The sequence below is a fragment of the Ranitomeya variabilis genome, chromosome 8, assembly GCF_051348905.1.
Source record: "Ranitomeya variabilis isolate aRanVar5 chromosome 8, aRanVar5.hap1, whole genome shotgun sequence".
Taxonomy (NCBI): Eukaryota; Metazoa; Chordata; class Amphibia; order Anura; family Dendrobatidae; genus Ranitomeya; species Ranitomeya variabilis.
The window spans coordinates 22408491-22428667 of record NC_135239.1 but is presented as its reverse complement, the minus strand read 5'-3'; the positions used below and the strand labels follow the sequence as shown (position 1 = coordinate 22428667).

At 45.6% G+C, this 20177-nt stretch overlaps 1 protein-coding gene across 15 annotated transcripts in view; it reads right to left on the bottom strand.

Moving 5' to 3' along the window:
- The window catches only part of DAB1 (DAB adaptor protein 1), a 759978-nt gene that overhangs the window by 205135 nt on the left and 534666 nt on the right, over positions 1-20177 (bottom strand). Inside the window, exon 1 of one of the 15 annotated variants that reach the window (XM_077276899.1) lies at positions 1602-2195. The exons of the other annotated variants lie outside the window; for them this stretch is intronic. The gene's annotated coding sequence lies outside the window, so the exon portion shown is untranslated. Of the gene's footprint in view, positions 1-1601; positions 2196-20177 lie in introns of those variants that run through there. 15 annotated transcript variants of the gene reach the window in all.

Genomic DNA, 20177 nt, shown 5'->3' with positions numbered 1-20177 from the left:
ACTGGGCATTTGCCCCTTTTCCGGCTCAGCCCCCCAACATCATCTTCCTCCGTCTCACTGGGCATTTGCCCCTTTTCCGGCTCAGCCCCCCAACATAACCTTCCTCCGCCTCACTGGGCATTTGCCCCTTTTCCGGCTCAGCCCCTCTACATTGTCTTCCTCTGCCTCACTGGGCATTTGCCCCTTTTCTGGCTCAGCCCCTCTACATCACCTTCCTCAGCCTCACTGGGCATTTGCCCCTTTTCCGGCTCAGCCCCTCTACATCACCTTCCTCCATCTCACTGGGCGTTTGGACTCACTATAGTAATACCCACTAATTAAAGGGTATATTATATGTTCCCACTCTCACACAAAGTGACTATTAAAGGGATGTTCTCATTATCTATATTCGGGGGCTCACTTCTCCCCCACTTCCTGGCTCTCTGCCTATAATTGATGGCTCGGAGCAGAAGCACGGTTGAATCGCTGGTCTGATCAGTGCGCTCTCCGATGTCTCCGTAGCACTGGAGGACAGTGACAGATCCGGTCAGCGTAAGAGCAGCGCATACAAGCTCTATAGCCAAGAGCTTGTAAGCGCTGCGCTCTTTGCCTAGGAGGCCGACCACTGCTGATAGACTGCAGAAGTAGACAGTCACCTAGACAACTAACAGAAAACAAAAATCCTCCATTCTTGAGAACAAAGAGCATTTCTAATAATCAACTCCAAGTTTCTTGTTTTTACAAGCACTTTGGGACTTGGTCAGTGTCATAAATGTCTAAAACTGCAACAGCGCAATTAAAAAATACCCAGTAGGTAATTAAAATAAACACTTAAAGGGGTTGTGCAGGAAATTGATATTGATTGCCTATGCTTAGGGTTGGTCATTAATATCACGTCGGTGGAGGTCGGACACGCTGTCTCTCCACAGATCCGGTGGCCAGAAGTGCACGGTGTATGGAGACAGGACAGCGCCGCTCACTGTGTAGTGGCCACTGTTGAGTACTGCAGCTCAATGGTTATCGGTGGGGGTGTAAGATGTCGGACCCCCAACAATCTGATATTGATGCCCTGTCATTAGCATAGGTCATTAATACTATACCAGTAGACAATTCTTTTAAGACGGTCAGTGCAGAATTAACTCCTGGGCAAGACCACTGCAGTTACAACTTATAAATCTAACCCTCTCGTTTTTTTTTTTGCTTTTTTTTTTTTGCATTTTCTTTGCTGAAACGGCAATTTTAAAATGTTAAACTGAATTGAGCACATTTCTCTCCATAGCCCCCCCACTGAACTCCCCATTATTCCACAATTTTCAGATTTATATTTGCACAGGCACAATCCACAAGCTTTTCACACATTTTCACCCAATTGTCCAACAGGAAATAATGACTACAAATCCCAGGAGGGCTGAGAACAGCGAGCAGACCCCTGAGAAACGTCCGCAGATCCAGACCAAACCGAGAAAACGCACAGAATTATCCGTCCAAGCAACAGTCGCCTGAATTAACCATTTACTGGCCACCCTGCGCTCGGGCTGAGAGGTTCATCTATACTGTAGATATAAGACATATGGAAATATATACAATGTAATAAGATGGGGCCGGGGGAGGGGGGCACTTACTTTCTCCGGGTTCCGTCATAGAACTCTCCATATCCTACAGACAACATCTCTGACACTGGAGCCTTATCTATGGTAACAGGGAAAGCATGGGGCAAAGTGCAGATGAGAGTCATTACAGGTGTCAGCTGGCGCGATCGTGAAGAAGGATTGCGGAAGAAAACGCCAACAATGGAGGAAGAAGAAATAATGCAATCCCCAAACATCCATCCATCCATCTATCCATCCATCCATCCATCCATGTTTAGTTGTAAAGGGCAGTAATGAGGGTAGTCACTTTTTTAGAAAAAAAAAAAAAAGAAACAAAAACAAAGTTACAATTAAGAAAATAGACAAAAATATTAGATGTTAATTTTGTAGCAATTTTGTAAATGAAGTGGAGGAGTATAATGGGATATAATGAGGCGGGTCGGTTGGGGTATATTGTAGGAAAAATCATGACCCCAGTCTTATATGCTTTGGAGAGTCATAAATCCCCCCAAAATGAGGAGGAAAGCCCCCGCCAGCCATGATCATGGTATGTTACTTCTGACTGACGCATTACAGGTCGGTTCCTGCTGGTTGGTAATGACAATGTGAAAGCTGCTGTACAATGTGCAGACCCTGCCACAACGGGAGAACGTGTCTCCGGGAATCCCGGCCTCGCGCCAAGAAGCTCTAATGGAAATGATACAGTGCGGCGAAATGTATCAATCACCGCTCACAGCACAATTGACAAAGATTAAAGTCTTTATAATATTGAACACAAATTGTATCAAACCCCCGAACCGGGACATCAGGGAAAACAAATGATTGTGATTTATCAGATTTATAAAGTTAATTACATTAATCCGAGCGAATGCTGGAAGCGGCCACTGGAAATCGACACTGGTAATGGCAGCATCACTGGTATATGGATGATGGATATTTTTTACATCTCCTGAAGGTCAGGAGCGGAGTCTGCATTCACCCTATACCTTTATCTCTTCCTTTTCTTCCTCCTCTTTCCCATCTACTCCTCGCTCTCTTTTTCCCCCTTTCATGCTCTCTTCTTTATTCCCCTCTCCCTAATCACACTTCTTTCTTGCCCTCTTCTATCTTCCTCTATCTCTCTAACATCCCTCTTCTTCCCCTGCAATCTTACAACTCTCTCAACTTCCCGCTCATCTTTGCCCTCTCTCTCTCTCTCTCTCCTGCTTTCCTCTTTTTTCCGTCTTGCCATCCAGCTCTCCTTTCCTCTCTCTACACTCCACTTACTTCCTCCTTCCCCATTTTTCTGTTTACCTTTACCCTATAAAGTCCTTTCCCTACCTTCTTCTCTTTCTCTGTCCCATCATTTCCATCTTTGTCCGTTTCACCTCTGTTCTGCTTTATTCTCTTTTCCACCTTCCCTGTTTTGCCTCCTGTGCCTGGCCCTCTTTCTTCCATGTCCTCTCTAATTCTCCATCTTTTTCCTTCTCTTTCTCTCTCTATTTTTCTCTCCACCACATCCAGCTGTCTCCTCCTCTCTACCACTATCTATACTCTATCTCCATCAGCTATCCCCATCTGCTCTTTCCGTCCCCTCTCTCTACCACTATCTACCTTTCTCTACCTCCGTTCCTTCTATCCCCGTCCCCTCTCCCCATCCATCTCTCCCCATCCTTCTCTCCCCATGCCCTCTCTCCTTGTCCCCTCTCTCCCTGTCCTCTCTCTCCTCATCCCTTCTCTCCTCTGCCGTCATGCGTTCATGTGGAGGGTCTCTTGGTCACGACGTGGGTCAGCCCCACACAATCACATGAGGTTACCCACAGACCCCAGATTGGCCTCAGCACCAGAATACAGACAGAAAAAAGAGGATCGGCGCAAAGAGAGGAAGCTGCAGAAACGGCGGAACAGCCGGAGGAGAGTGATCGGCCTCCTCTCATGGCCATTGGGGCAGTTTCAATTCTGACCAAATATCAATTGAGAACAAGTTTAAACTGCAGAACAAATTCCAGGAAATCTGCTCAAAGCTTGAGAAATTCATCTGTTGTAAAACACATTAAGACGCCTGTCACTAGAGAGCAAACAGAGCAGCCCCGGAAGCCACTGTGTGTGTAACATATATTGTGTGCATGTGTGTGTTTAGTATGTAGTGTGTGTAACTAGCATGGAGTGTGTTTTCTAATATACAGTATGTGTAACTATCAGTGTTTGTGTGTGTTTAGTATGTAGTGTGTGTATAGCGTGGAGTGTGTTCTCTTATTGATAGTATGTATATGTGTGTCTGTCATGGAGTGTATGTGCTACAAACTGTATGTTAAACAGAGTGATTGAGTGTGACATACAGTGTGTGTAACATAGATTGTGTATGTAACATTGAGTGTGTGTGTAGCATGGATTGTGTGTAGCACACAGCCTGTGCGGGTAGCATGGAGTGTACTTCTATTTTATAACATACAGTGCGTGTGTCTGTGTGTACAGTACAGACCAAAAGTTTGGACACACCTTCTCATTTAAAGATTTTTCTGTATTTTCATGACTATGAAAATTGTACATTCACATTGAAGGCATCAAAACTATGAATTAACACAGGTGGAATTATATCCTTAACAAAAAAGTGTGAAACAACTGAAATTATGTCTTATATTCTAGGTTCTTCAAAGTAGCCACCTTTTGCTTTGATGACTGCTTTGCACACTCTTGGCATTCTCTTGATGAGCTTCAAGAGGTAGTCACCGGGAACGGTCTTCCAACAATCTTGAAGGAGTTCCCAGAGATGCTTAGCACTTGTTGGCCCTTTTGCCTTCACTCTGCGGTCCAGCTCACCCCAAACCATCTCGATTGGGTTCAGGTCTGGTGACTGTGGAGGCCAGGTCATCTGGCGTAGCACCCCATCACTCTCCTTCTTGGTCAAATAGCCCTTACACAGCCTGGAGGTGTGTTTGGTGTCATTGTTCTGTTGAAAACTAAATGATGGTCCAACTAAACGCAAACCGGATGGAATAGCCTGCCGCTGCAAGATGCTGTGGTCGCCATGCTGGTTCAGTATGCCTTCAATTTTGAATAAATCCCCAACAGTGTCACCAGCAAAGCACCCCCACACCATCACACCTCCTCCTCCATGCTTCACGGTGGGAACCAGGCATGTAGAGTCCATCCGTTCACCTTTTTTGCATCGCACAAAGACACAGTGGTTGGAACCAAAGATCTCAAATTTGGACTCATCAGACCAAAGCACAGATTTCCACTGGTCTAATGTCCATTCCTTGTATTCTTTAGCCCAAACAAGTCTCTTCCTCTTGTTGCCTGTCCTTAGCAGTGGTTTCCTAGCAGCTATTTTACCATGAAGGCCTGCTGCACAAAGTCTCCTCTTAACAGTTGTTGTAGAGATGTGTCTGCTGCTAGAACCCTGTGTGGCATTGACCTGGTCTCTAATCTGAGCTGCTGTTAACCTGCGATTTCTGAGGCTGGTGACTCGGATAAACTTATCCTCAGAAGCAGAGGTGACTCTTGGTCTTCCTTTCCTGGGGCGGTCCTCATGTGAGCCAGTTTCTATGTAGCGCTTGATGATTTTTGTAACTGCACTTGGGGACACTTACAAAGTTTTCCCAATTTTTCGGACCGACTGACCTTCATTTCTTAAAGTAATGATGGCCACTCGTTTTTCTTTACTTAGCTGCTTTTTTCTTGCCATAATACAAATTCTAACAGTCTATTCAGTAGGACTATCAGATGTGTATCCACCAGACTTCTGCACAACACAACTGATGGTCCCAACCCCATTTATAAGGCAAGAAATCCCACTTATTAACCCTGACAGGGCACACCTGTGAAGTGACAACCATTCCCGGTGACTACCTCTTGATGCTCATCAAGAGAATGCCAAGAGTGTGCAAAGCAGTCATCTAAGCAAAAGGTGGCTACTTTGAAGAACCTAGAATATAAGACATATTTTCAGTTGTTTCACACTTTTTTGTTAAGTATATAATTCCACATGTGTTAATTCATAGTTCTGATGCCTTCAGTGTGAATGTACAATTTTCATAGTCATGAAAATACAGAAAAATCTTTAAATGAGAAGGTGTGTCCAGACTTTTGGTCTGTACTGTATGTCTGTGTGTGTGTTCCTGTGTGTGTATGTGTGTCTGTAACATTCACATATTTTAAAATGACTGGCTCCACAAATAAAAATTTGCAGATTACATCGTTTATGCCAGAAGATGAATTCTCAGCAGCACATTGCCCGATATAGCGATGTGCTGCCGATAACACGTATGGGGACAGGATGAGTCTATTAGTGTTCGTTCTGTCCCCCCGATTCCTTGGAGTTGTCAGCCATTATAAAGGGGCCGAGAAACTACTGCAGAACATCTTGAATAAATCCGACTGACGCTCATGTAACGGTGTGAAGTGAGCTCGTGTAGATGCCCCATAAGTGCTTCTGTGTGATGGTGCAGGGCGATAGCATTTAGGGCCCCACTTTTCATTGTGGGCCACATTTTGCCTGTATCTTATATGTCGCTTTGATGGACGGCAGGTTCTAATGGCCGGGAGGATTGTGATAATGAATCCTTGCTCCTCTCATCAGTCACGGATGGGATAAATGTATCAGTTATTGAGCGGCTGGTTCTGTGTTCCGTCCCCCGATACGTGTCAGGCCTTTTCGCGTTCTGCAGGTCGGTATCAGGCTTTGTACATCAGCAGATAAGACAAGATGCCAGCTCTGCACATTAACATTACTGGGATAAGGAATCGCGCTGAGCTGGCAGACGTCCTCCTGGCTTCTCTCTGCGGCTCGTGAACCTTGGTGCTAATCCATTGGAATTGGTTAAAAAAAATCTTTAAAATACGACGGCTCCTATAAGTGGCTGTATAGCCAACGCAACAAACAATGTCGAGTATTACTACACAATATGTGCTCCGTCACGCACCATAACGCCGGCCGGGGCGAGCGCCGTTAGTGAGAGTCACACTTTAATCCGATAAATAGCGCTTGCTGCAAAAGAGAGAGTTTAAATACTGGAAATCAGAGGGCTCAATGGCCCGGAAGCAAAAGGTTTATGGGCGCCGGGAAATTAAAATAAAGTAATTTGGGATGAATGTTTTATACACAATGATCATCCTGCAAAACCAGGAAGCTTCATGTGACTTCGCGCTTATCAAATCTACACTTAAAGGGATCGGCACAGCAGGGTCTAATACATATGGCATCTACAAAGGAAAGGGTTCTTTACAGTTAGAGCAGTCAGACTGTGCAATGCCGTAATGCAAGAGTTAGCCGGCTGCATGCTTCTCTCACAATACCTGGTTTTGTAATTTATATATAATCTAGCATTAGATAATGTATACATGATGAAGAAAAGTGGATCTTGACCAACATTGGTCTACAAAAATGTCTGTGTAGTGTAAAATAATAAATTCTTGACCTGATGGAGGGGGATGCGGCTGCAGATTCTGGTCACTTGCACTGAATGCAAGCAATGTTACATTAGATATGTGTCTCTCCATACTTAGCAATTGTTCTTAGTCCAGGAGATTCGCTCTAGGATAAATCCCCTGCCCAAATCTCTCCAGATACTTTGTTACAATGTATCAGTGTAGGTAGAATGTATCCGTCTGGACTTTGGAATGTTTAGACTGGATACAAGTGTAACACGGTCTCAGTAATCTGTATAGATTTAGGCCTTTAGGTCTAAAGAGAGAAATCCATTCACTGATTCACATTCATCAATTTTATTAAAAATTATGTATTCCCCAAAAATCGCTCCAAAATGTTGGACACCAGATGCTTCTCCTCTGTATAACACAATGTTCACTGACTGTTGCGAAGGGTAATCTGCCACCAGCAGCAGAGGCCCTGAAGATGGATTACAGAAAATGGGGGCAGGTTTTGTCTTTGAGCAGATAGTTGGGGCCGGTCTGTGTCTCTCTATGGGATGTGCGGTTGGGTCCTTGTCTCTCTGAAGGACGTGAGGGCCGGTCTTTGTCTCTCCAGAGGACGTTGGGGAGGGTCTTTTTTCCCTACAAGACCTCAGAGTTGGACTTTGTCTTTCTACAGAATGCTTGGGCCGGTCTTTATCTCTATAGGGGGTGTGAGGGCCGGTCTTTGTCTCTCTATGGGATGTGGGGGCCGGTCTTTGTCTCTCTATGGGATGTGGGGGCCGGTCTTTGTCTCTCTATGGGATGTGGGGGCCGGTCTTTGTCTCTCTATGGGATGTGGGGGCCGGTCTTTGTGTCTCTATGGTATGTGAGGGCCGATCTTTGTCTCTCTATGGTATGTGAGGGCCGGTCTTTGTCTCTCTATGGGATGTGGGGGCCGGTCTTTGTCTCTCTATGGGGTGTTGGGGCTGGTCTTTGTCTCTCTATGGTATGTGAGGGCCGGTCTTTGTCTCTCTATGGGATGTGGGGGCCGGTCTTTGTCTCTCTATGGGGTGTTGGGGCCGGTCTTTGTCTCTCTATGGTATGTGAGGGCCGGTCTTTGTCTCTCTATGGTATGTGAGGGCCGGTCTTTGTCTCTCTATGGTATGTGAGGGCCAGTCTTTGTCTCTCTATGGGGTGTGAGGGCCGGTCTTTGTCTCTCTATGGGGTGTGGGGGCCGGTCTTTGTCTCTCTATGGTATGTGAGGGCCGGTCTTTGTCTCTCTATGGGATGTGGGGGCCGGTCTTTGTCTCTCTATGGGATGTGGGGGCCGGTCTTTGTGTCTCTATGGTATGTGAGGGCCGGTCTTTGTCTCTCTATGGTATGTGAGGGCCGATCTTTGTCTCTCTATGGTATGTGAGGGCCGGTCTTTGTCTCTCTATGGGATGTGGGGGCCGGTCTTTGTCTCTCTATGGGGTGTTGGGGCTGGTCTTTGTCTCTCTATGGTATGTGAGGGCCGGTCTTTGTCTCTCTATGGGATGTGGGGGCCGGTCTTTGTCTCTCTATGGGGTGTTGGGGCCGGTCTTTGTCTCTCTATGGTATGTGAGGGCCGGTCTTTGTCTCTCTATGGTATGTGAGGGCCGGTCTTTGTCTCTCTATGGTATGTGAGGGCCGGTCTTTGTCTCTCTATGGTATGTGAGGGCCGGTCTTTGTCTCTCTATGGTATGTGAGGGCCGGTCTTTGTCTCTCTACGGGATGTGGGGGCTGGTTTTGTCTTTCTATGGGGTGGGGGCTGGTCTTTCTCTCTACAGAACGCAGGAACTAGTCTTTATCTCTCTACGGGATGTGGGGGCTGGTTTTGTCTCTCTACGGGATGTGGGGGCTGGTATTTGTCTTTCTATGGGGTGGGGGCTGGTCTTTCTCTCTACAGAACACAGGGACCGGTCTTTATCTCTCTACAGGATGTGGGGGCCGGTCTTTGTCTCTTTACGGAATAAGGGGGCCATCTCTGCCTCTCTTCATCGTGCAAGGGCTGGTCTTAGTCTATATGTGGGACACGGGGGCTAATGTTTGTCTCTCTGTGGCATGTGGGGGCCGTGTTTGTCTCTCTACAGGAAGAGAAGTCGTCTTTGTCTCTGCTCCTGCTCTCTTTTCTGTCAATCTGCATACAGGCTTGACAGAGATTCCAGCTTTCCATTCAGACTATTCAGTCCATTGTACAGTAGAAGGAACAATGCATGCTGGGAAGTTAGGAGAAGGAAGTTCCAGCACCTATAGTGCAGCCAGAATACTAATGAAAATAAACTTTACACTGAAAAGGATTGGTTGACAAATCACACAGTGCGAGAATGAGAACGGTTCTGGGACATATATTAGACCGGCACGTCTATCAAAAGCAGTTGTGAGAAATGAGCGCAGCTTGACCTTGCGGATTTATACAAAATGACCTTATTTATAAGTTACCAACAAAACATATCACCATCATAGAACATGAATCATATATTATATATTACAAGAGGACATATTGTATCTGCGGGGTTTTAGCAGACCTGGCCGACCCCTCGGTGCACATGTATCCATAAGAATTGCGCATGAATGTTTTCTAATTGTGCAGAAACATATTGCTGAGAATCCCAGGGAATATCGCAAACTTGGAAGATTTCCAGAGAGACCATCTGCCCTTCTGGCACGACGTCCCCGTATATACGTAACGGCTGGGGACCTTATACATTTCATAGAGTGAGGAGCGTTACTCGTCTACTGCTGACAACTGAGCCCGAGACGGTTCTGCTGCTTCACTGAATCCGGCCGCTTGTCTCCAGTGGATTGTTAACCCTCCACGACCCGGCCAATCCTCCTAGAATTGCAATATTTTATGGATTGTGTTCTTTCCCACTCTCCCCCTACATATTGTAATATTGCATTTTTGTTTTGCAGCAAAGGAGCAAACAGTTCTGTTCCAGCTGTGGGCAAGGTTTCCTGGTGAAGATTCTCAATGGCCAAAAATCCCCAAAAATGGACTAAGCACGCTTCAGAGCCACCAATAAAAAATCATGGATGTGCATGGAGACTTAAAAGCAAAAAACAAGTGCTTGGTTCCGCCAAAGAGCCCTGTGCACCTCCCCACCTACTGGGTCTCCATCTATTTCTGCCCTTCCCTGGCTCCTTTGAAGTCGGATCTGTCACTCGAGGAAGACGAAGATGCAAAATAAGAAGGTGGGCAGGTGCATTGTCTGGCCACCCCAAGGCTGCACCAAACTCACGTGCTTGGTTTGAACAGTCATTTCAAGCTGACACTAAAGATTTTTGGTATCCAAGATTTTAATATTTCACATAATGTAACGCATTTCGGGCCTTAGAATAAACCTTCTTCAGACAACGATATTGGTACAGTAAAGATCTTGTCTAAAGATTGGGATTTTGGGGACTTTACAAAAGCCTCAAAATAGGTCGCATAGTATGAGACATTGTACTACCAGAAAAAGGAGCATTTTAGACCCAAAATGCGTCATATTCTGTAAAGTCTTTATTATCATTTGCTGTAAGTCATGAATTTCTCATTGGTAATGTGAGATCTAACTTTCCCATTTTCTGGAGTGTCTCCAGTTGGATACTACATAGGAGGAGGTCTGCGTTATCTCACAACCCTAAATTACAGGCATCTGGCACCGGCTGTCAGACTGCAGGTAGGTAGGTTTCACTCTAATATCCCGTGGCGTTCCAGAGAGAGCTTACATTAGGGCTATGTTCCCCTAATGAACTTATTGGTGAGTTTTCGAGACACTTCCGCTGCCATTAAGTATGAGCAGTGTCAAAAACTCATCGTGGGGCGACCACAGCCATCGGGACTCAGTAGTGCATCTCGGAAGACTAGTCTGTTTTGGTCCTCAGATGACTTCTCACCACCCTGCTTCAGCTGACTGACAGGTCACTCTGTAAGATAGTACATAGAGAGATCTGTTACTCAAAGCCATCGAGGACCATATCAGACTGGTCAGCCGAGTTACCATACATTATCCCCGGCCAGCTTTTCAATGTATATTTTTTGTGAAGAACATACCAGGGTGTAATCTCACAGCCAGTGTCTTCTTCATGATGCCCATGCTTGGGGCAGCATTAATCTGAGGACAGGTTTCCTTTAATGTTTTGTCTATCTTGTTACAACCTTCCGAGGAGAAGATACTTCTGTCTGTTCTTTTCAATTTCCTACTTTACTATAAGATTCCATTCCATGAAAGTCCCATTCTTGGACCATGTGTTGAAAGATACATTGTAGCAGTCTCATCAGGGAAGACGATGCCACCAGTGGGTTAATTTGATTGAATTGAATCTTCATTAAATGATTTTAACATATTAACTGAAGCATCCAAAAGGCTTCCAATGATATTTTGGCTTTATAGGTCATATAAGACTACAGGTCTAAAAAAGAGACACCAGCATTTGATATCTACCAACTTGTCCAAGGACTTTGGCTCCAAAGAAAAGACTTCAAAGTAAAGTTTTCTATATGGGAGTTGAGATTTTCTTGCGATTGATGGACCATAAAATGTGTGCGCTGAACCGAGAGTCTACTGAGCATTTTCTGAAGGTGAGACGGTAAACGGCTGCCCGTCCTTGGCCATCGCAATGTCAAGCTGAAGAGCACACAGCTTCCTTTGCTGTAGTGGTCAAATAATCCAGTTTTATGGTAGAACCACAAAAGTTCTAACAGGGTGATTTGTACTGGAAGCCCCGAAATGGCTCATGCCGAGACGCTCCACCTTTGAGGAGATGTTAATATGTCTTTCTATGTCTCAATCAATAAAAGGAAAGCACGCCGAGCACTTTACGTTGTACTTGTTCTCATCTCTCCCCCTCCCGTGAATGAGATTTATCACATTGTGCGGGCGCTCGGATTCAGCGACCGTTTTCTAAACTGCTTTTTAAGACCCCATTTCGATGGCGATCTTTACAGCCTAGCAAAAGAAACCGCATCCCGGGGCTCATCTGCTCCCTTTATTGACCGAATGCAAGAATGACTGATGCAGGGTCCTAAATAGCAAATAAACAAGCAGCACCATAAAGATTCGCTGCCCAGGGGCCTCTTAGTCTGAGGCTCCCAATTACTGGATTTAGGAAGGGCTCTCATAGTGACAGTGCCGGTACTCCATCCCATACACGTTATTAATTACCATAATAAGAGAAGAAACATTGAGCGGATCATTGCATCTTCACTTCCATGATGCTAAACAAGATGAAAAAGAAGCCGAATAAAAACACAATGCGTTGTACAAATGTCAGAAGAAGAAAAACACTCTCGTCGTCACTGCTCAATGGCTCGAAAGCATTAATACAATGTGCACGGGTGTCGCTCTATTGGGTGCGGGCACAAAACCCATCTGCAACGTAAGACGCCCAACGTTTAGTTGGGAAAAAATGGCTGCTGGGGAATGCCCCAAACTAGATGGCACCAACACATGTTTTTGCGATGGGCGAAGAAGCCTTCAGCTTCTCAAGACTATGGCAGAATTAGTTCCGAAAACTCACACGAATCAGATGAAAACAATAAATTCTGAACAGTCTAATAAATGATACATTGGAGGTGGGAAACAGAGACGAAGAAATCTCCCAAAATTGGATTCTAACCAGCTCGCAAATTCAATTTGATCTGAATAAAATTGTTTCCAAGCGCCCAATTGCCGTGAAAAGAGATCCAGTAGGCACTGCAGACTCCAAAGCATGGAAAACAGAAGGGAAGGGATTAAGAAAAAACACATCAATGTCCTGCATCGCCCCTCATGTCACCGCTTGGACCTCAGTGCCAAAAGAATTGGTAACGTGTGCGGAGGACTGGTGGTGGCAGAAGTGGAATCTGGTGCGTGCCGAGAACAGGGGAGTATGATGCGTTTTCGCCCACTCACAATAATCCAGCAAATGATGGTCGGCTGCTTTGAACCAACCGAATCTCAAATATTTCTGATTCGCTAGAATTGTAAGTTAATAACAAATTAGATGGTCTCGTCTCTAGTGGGAGACATCGCACTGGGGCCTCGGAGCCTGGAGTTACCCCTCTCTGGCTACGTGGCAATGTGACATCATATCATGACAAGTCGCGTGGTATAAAGCGACTTCACTCGGGATGGCGCACCACTGTGTTACATCCTTTACATACGGACTTATAGACTTTGGTGGTCCTGAGAGTGATCACAGCTCTCGTTAGAGACTCTTCACCCCCCGATTCATCAAAGTGCGGAAATCTGGGATAAAATACTTTAAAAGGTTGCAAAAGTTTCGAGCAATGCGAAGTTGTGCTAAAGAAACCCACATTTTGGCAGCTGAGGGTGTGGCAATGTCTGCCCTACAAATGAGTCAAAAGCAGTGGCGTACATTATGCCAGAAGATTTTGGTGGGGGGCACAGAGATGACCACAGCTGATGAAGATGCGTTTGCACCAGTTAGGCTACTTTCACACATCAGGTTTTTGGGTTCAGGCTAAATCCGGCAAATTTGCAAAAAAACGGATGCGGCGTAAATTGTGAAAAACTGATGCACCGGATCCGTTTTTTTAGCTGGATCCGGCTTTCTTTACTGCGCATGGATTTTTGACTTCCTGATTGCAGGGAAGAGAGAGAAAGAGAGAGAGAGAGAGAGAGAGAGAGTTACCATGCCAGAATCGAAAACAAAGATTCTGGGCATGCTCAGTGTACAAAAAACGGATTCGGTAGCCGGAACCGTTCATTCACACATCCGTTCCATGCGTTTATTGCCGCAAACTTCCCTTCAGGCTTTTTCGCCGCACAGAAAAAATGTTGCAGTGAACGTTTTTTTGTGTCCGGCAAAAAAGCCTGAAGGGACGGATCTGGCACAAAACGGATGAAACGCATGTCCTTCAGGCACAATCCAGCGCTAATACAACTCTATGGGAAAAAACGGATCCGGCGTGTAAAAAAAAGGATCCGTTTTTTTAAAAAATTGCCGGATTGTGCCTGAAACAAAAAACCTGATGTGTGAAAACAGCCTTAATGAATTTGGTGCCTTTAATTCTTGTGCGCCCCAATTTAGAGCTGGTGCAATGAATCGGGGTCTTTGTTCGAATATAGTTGGAGAAAAGCAGTAAAAAAAGTTCAACTTAATTTAAGCGCTACAGACTAGTTTATATCGGCACGGTACAGTCACAAGACGCATGCTGTGAACCAATGCTCTACTGATCATAGGAGCAAAGCATGCCACTGCTGTAATGGCCGTGCACAAGGGTGGTGCTAACTGTATACACCTCACTTGTTTAGTACAAACTTTATAAACACACAAGCAGTGAGCACCCATTAGTGGTGGCTACATAAATTTGTTTGCAGTGAGTTCCTCTAGTAGTGGTTGCATAAATCTGTAGGAAATGAGTGCCCACTAGAAATGGCTATATACATCTGTATTCAGGGAGCTCCCTCTAGTGGTGACTGTATAAATCTGTATGTAGTGAGCTCCCCCTAGTAGTGGATGTATGAATCCATTTATAGTGAGCTCCCCCTAGTGGTGGATGTGTAAATCCATATGAAGTGAACTCTTTTATTATAAAAATACAAAACTTACAATCAAAAAATAGCAAAAATCAAAACCCCAGCAAAAGCAACTGTCCGAGTCCAACATTACCACCCCCCCAGTCCAAAGCAAAGTCCGAGTCCAGCATAACTGCCCCCAGTCAAAGCAACCCCGCAAAAGAAAACAAACTGCCTTCTTCTTTCTCAGAGAAGCTTCCTCCATCTTTCCTTCTTATGCTGTTTACTGTCCTTTACTTGTCTTTTCACTTTTTGATCCATCCAGATCTCCTCCTCCCCAGGTTACCTCACCCAAGGAGAATCCATATGTAGTGAGCTCCCCCTAGTGGTGGATGTATAAATCCATATGTAGTGAGCTCCCCCTAGGGGTGGATGTATAAATCCATATGTAGTGAGCTCCCCCTAGGGGTGGATGTATAAATCCATATGTAGTGAGCTCCCGTAGTGGTGGATGTATAAATCCATATGTAGTGAGCTCCCCCTAGGGGTGGATGTATAAATCCATATGTAGTGAGCTCCCGTAGTGGTGGATGTATAAATCCATATGTAGTGAGCTCCCCCTAGGGGTGGATGTATAAATCCATATGTAGTGAGCTCCCCCTAGTGGTGGATGTGTAAATCCATATGTAGTGAGCTCCCCCTAGGGGTGGATGTATAAATCCATATGTAGTGAGCTCCCCCTAGGGGTGGATGTATAAATCCATATGTAGTGAGCTCCCCCTAGGGGTGGATGTATAAATCCATATGTAGTGAGCTCCCCCTAGGGGTGGATGTATAAATCCATATGTAGTGAGCTCCCCCTAGTGGTGGATGTGTAAATCCATATGTAGTGAGCTCCCCCTAGTGGTGGATGTGTAAATCCATATGTAGTGAGCTCCCCCTAGTGGTCATTATATGCAGCAAGAATTTTAAAATCAAAGATCCACAATACAGATCTATTACTAGCAAAATACAATAAAGCTAAGAACCTGGCACATTAAGGAAAGCTTTCAGGATAGGAGAGCCATTAGGGCCCTATGATTGATGTGAAAAGTATTGAAATTAACATTTCCAAAATTCCAGCAATGAAACTCCACTAAACCCAAAGAAAAGTTAACATTTGACTAATCAAAGCATCACATTTACCTCCAGAAAACACAGGTGACAGATGACAGGCGCCCGGCGCAATCACTACCGTCAAGGTGACCCGCCGTTCTACGGTGCCAGGCTCTTGATATAATCTCCATCTTGTAGAACACATTTGATCATCTCGCATTAATCAGACAGGGCTAAATGGCTGCTACATGCGCCGAGGCTCATTACTTGTTGAACAGTCAAACTGTCCTGTCTTGGCAAGAAGAGAGTCCCATAAGAATGATAAAAATCCTCATGGAGCGACAGCAGGGAGAACAGACGACGGATCACACTCAGCGTCAGCGGCGATAGTCACTGTGCGACTCTCCACAGTACACGAGATCTAATGGCCACTGACCAAAAAGCTGCATCACAAAGTACTGCACAATGTGAATACCGCACTGGTGATAATGGAGCGCACAGCGTTATCCTGACACATTACACGGCATAAACAGCTGCTAAGGCTCCATTACTGCAATGTAAGAGATCAGGATAGAAAAGAGTGATCATCATCATCATGAGTGTATAGCCTGGGAATGGAGTAATATGCATTCTATACAGTATGTACGACTGCTGTAACCTGAGCATAGTAATATGTATTATACAGGGGCTTCTCACATAGTTAGAATATCAACACAAAGTTAATTTGTTTCAGTTCCTCAATACAAAAAGTGAAACTCATATATTATATAAAGTCATTACAGAGTGATCTATTTCACGTGTTAATGTTGATGATTATGGCTTACAGCCAATGAAAACCCAAAAGTCATTATCTCAGTAAATTAGAATAATTAACAAAAAAACAACTGCAAATGCTTCCTAAGCATTTATAAAGGTCCCTTAGTCTGTTTCAGTAGCTCCACAATCATGGGAAGACTGCTGACATGACAGAAGTCCAGAAGGCAGTCACTGACACACTCCACAAGGAGGGGAAGCCACAAAAGGTCATTGGTAAGAAGCGACTGTTCACAGAGTGCTGTATCCAAGCATATTAATGGAAAGTGGAGCGGAAGGAAAAAGTGTGGTAGAAACAGGTGCACAAGCAACCGGGATAACCGCAGCCTGGAAAGGATTGTTAAGAAAAGACCATTAAAAAATTGGGGCAGATTCACAAGGAGCGGACTGCTGCTGGAGTCATTGCTTCACCACACACTGACGTATCCAGGACATGGGCTACAAGTGTCACATTCCTTGTGTCAGCCACTCATGACCAATAGACAACGCCAGAAGCCTCTTACCTGGGCCAAGGAGAAAAAGAACCGGACTATTGTCAGTGGTCCAAGGTGTTTTCAGATGAAAGTATATTTTGTATTTCATTTGGAAATCAAGGTCCCAGAGTCTGGAGGAAGAGTGGAGAGGCCACAATCCAAGCTGCTGGAGGTCTAGTGTGAAGTCTCCACAATCAGTGATGGTTTGGGGGCCATGTCATCTGCTGGTGTAGGTCCACTGTGTTTTATCAAGACCAAAGTCAACGCAGCCGTCTACCAGGAAATTTTAGAGCACTTCATGCTTCCCTCTGCCGACAAGCTTTTAGTAGATGGAAATGTCATTCTCCAGCAGGACTTGGCCCCTGTCCACACTGCCAAAAGTACCAATACCTGGTGTAAAAACAACAGTATCACTGGACTTGATTGGCAGCAAACTCGCCTGACCTCAACCCCATAGAGAATCTATGGAGTATTGTCAAGAGGAAGATGAGCAACACCAGACCCAACAATGTAGACGAGCTGAAGGCTGCTATCAAAGCAACCTGGGCTTCCATAACCCCTCAGCAGTGCCACAGACTGATCGCCTCCATGCCACGCAGCATTGATGTAGAAATTGATGCAAAAGGAGCCCTGACCAAGTATTGAGTGCATTTACTGAACATACATTTCAGTAGGACAACATTTCGGATTTTAACCCCTTCCCGACCTTTGACGCCACGTAGGCGTCATGAAAACCCGTGCCAATCCGACCCATGACGCCTATGTGGCGTCATGGAATGATCGCGTCCCTGCAGAGCGGGTGAAAGGGTTAACTCCGATTTCACCCGATCTGCAGGGACAGGGGGAGTGGTACTTCAGCCCAGGGGGAGTGGCTTCACCCCCCCGTGGCTACGATCGCTCTGATTGGCTGTTGAAAGTGAAACTGCCAATCAGAGCGATTTGTAATATTTCACCTATAAAAATGGTGAAATATTACAATCCAGCCATGGCCGATGCTGCAATAGCATCTGCCATGGCTGGAGACCCCGATCTGACCCCCCCACTGCCACCGATCGCCCCCCCAGTTGTCCTTTCTGCCCCGTCCTCCTCTCCGCTCCCCTCCGTCCTCCTGTCGGCTCCCCCGTCCTCCTGCCCGCTCCCCCCGTACTCCGATGGCTCCCCCCATCCTCCGATCCACCCCCCATACTCAGATCTCCCCCCCCTCATACTTACCGGGCCTCCCGATGCCCGTCCGTCTTCTTCATGGGCGCCGCCATCTTCCAAAATGGCGGGCGCATGCGCAGTACGCCCGCCGAATCTGCAGGCCGGCAGATGAGTTCCAGGTATATTTTGATCACTGTAATATAACCTATCACAGTGATCAAAATAAAAAAAATAGTAAATGACCCCCCCTTTATCACCCCCATAGGTAGGGACAATAATAAAATAAAGAAAATATTTTTTTTTCTTTTTTCACTAGGGTTAGGGTTAGAACTAGGGTTAAAACTAGGGGTAGGGATAGGGTTAGGGTTAGGGGTAGGGTTAGGGTTATGGCATGTGCACACAGTGCGGATTTGGCTGCGGATCCGCAGCGGATTGGCCGCTGCGAATTCGTAGCAGTTTTCCATCAGGTTTACAGTACCATGTAAACCTATGGAAAACCAAATCCGCTGTGCCCATGGTGCGGAAAATTCCGTGCGGAAACACTGCATTGTATTTTCCGCAGCATGTCATTTCTTTGTGCGGATTCCGCAGCGTTTTACACCTGTTCCTCAATAGGAATCCGCAGGTGAAATCCGCACAAAAAAACACTGGAAATCCGCTGTAAGTCCGCAGGTAAAACGCAGTGCCTTTTACCTGCAGATTTTTCAAAAATAGTGCAGAAAAATCTCACACGAAGCCGCAACGTGGGCACATAGCCTTAGGGTTAGGGTTGGAATTAGATTTAGGGTTGGAATTAGGGCTAGGGTTGGAAATAGGGTTAAGATTAGGCTTGTGGTTAGGGTTACGGATAGAGTTAGGGGTGTATTGGGGTTACAGTTGTGGTTAGGGTTGGGATTAGGGTTAAGGTTGGGATTAGGGTTAGGATTAGGGTTACGGGTGTGTTGGGGTTAGGGTTGTGGTTAGGGGTGTGTTGGGGTTAGGGTTGTGATTAGGGTTATGGCTACAGTTGGGATTAGGGTTAGGGGTGTGTTGGGGTTAGTGATGAAGTTAGAATTGAGGGGTTTCCACTGTTTAGGCACATCAGGGGTCTCCAAACGCAACATGGCGCCACCATTGATTCCAGCCAATCTTGCGTTCAAAAAGTCAAATGGTGCTCCCTCCCTTCCAAGCCCCGACGTGCGCCCAAACAGTGGTTTATCCCCACATATGGGGTACCAGCGTACTCAGGACAAACTGGGCAACAAATATTGGGGTCCAATTTCTCCTGTTACCCTTGCAAAAATAAAAAATTACTTGCTAAAACATAATTTTTGAGGAAAGAACAATTATTTTTTATTTTCACGGCTCTGCGTTATAAACTTCTGTGAAGCACTTGGGGGTTGAAAGTGCTCACCACACATCTAGATAAGTTCCTTGGGGGGGTCTAGTTTCCAAAATGGGGTCACTTGTGGGGTGTTTCTACTGTTTAGGCACATCAGGGGCTCTGCAAATGCAACGTGACGCCCGCAGACCATTCCATCAAAGTCTGCATTTCAAATGTCACTACTTCCCTTCCGAGCCCTGACGTGCGCCTAAACAGTGGTTTACCCCCACATATGGGGTGTTATCACCCCAATGGCAGAGGGTCTCAGGAATAATGCTAAGTCAGTAAATACAGAAAACCAGCTCATAGGGCAGTGGTAACTGGGCTGACCATATAACTAATCCTAGCACCACAAATACCAGCAACCGGGGAACGTTCCTACGTTGATCCTAGACGTCTCGCGCCAGCCGGAGAGCTAACTACCCCTAGAAGGGAAAAGAAAGACCTTTCTTGCCTCCAGAGGAAATACCCCAAAAAGTTGGATAGAAGCCCCCCACAAATAATAACGGTGAGGTAAGAGGAAAAGACAAACATAAGAATGAGCTAGGAATTTAGCAAAGAGAGGCCCACTAGCTAATAGCAGAATATAGAAAGATAACTTATATGGTCAGCAAAAAATCCTATCAAAAATATCCACACTGGAAATTCAAGAACCCCCGAACCGTCTAACGGCCCGGGGGGAGAACACCAGCCCCCTAGAGCTTCCAGCAAGGACAGGAATCACATTTAGTACAAGCTGGACAAAAATGATAGCAAACAAATAACCCAAAAAACAAAGAAGCAAGACTTAGCTTAATTTAACACGAACCAGGACCAGCAAACAGGAGCAAACAGAATGTGTCTGATAACACCGATGCCAGGCACTGGACTAAGGTTCCAGGAGGTTTATATAGCAACACCCCTGAAGTAACGACCCAGCTGG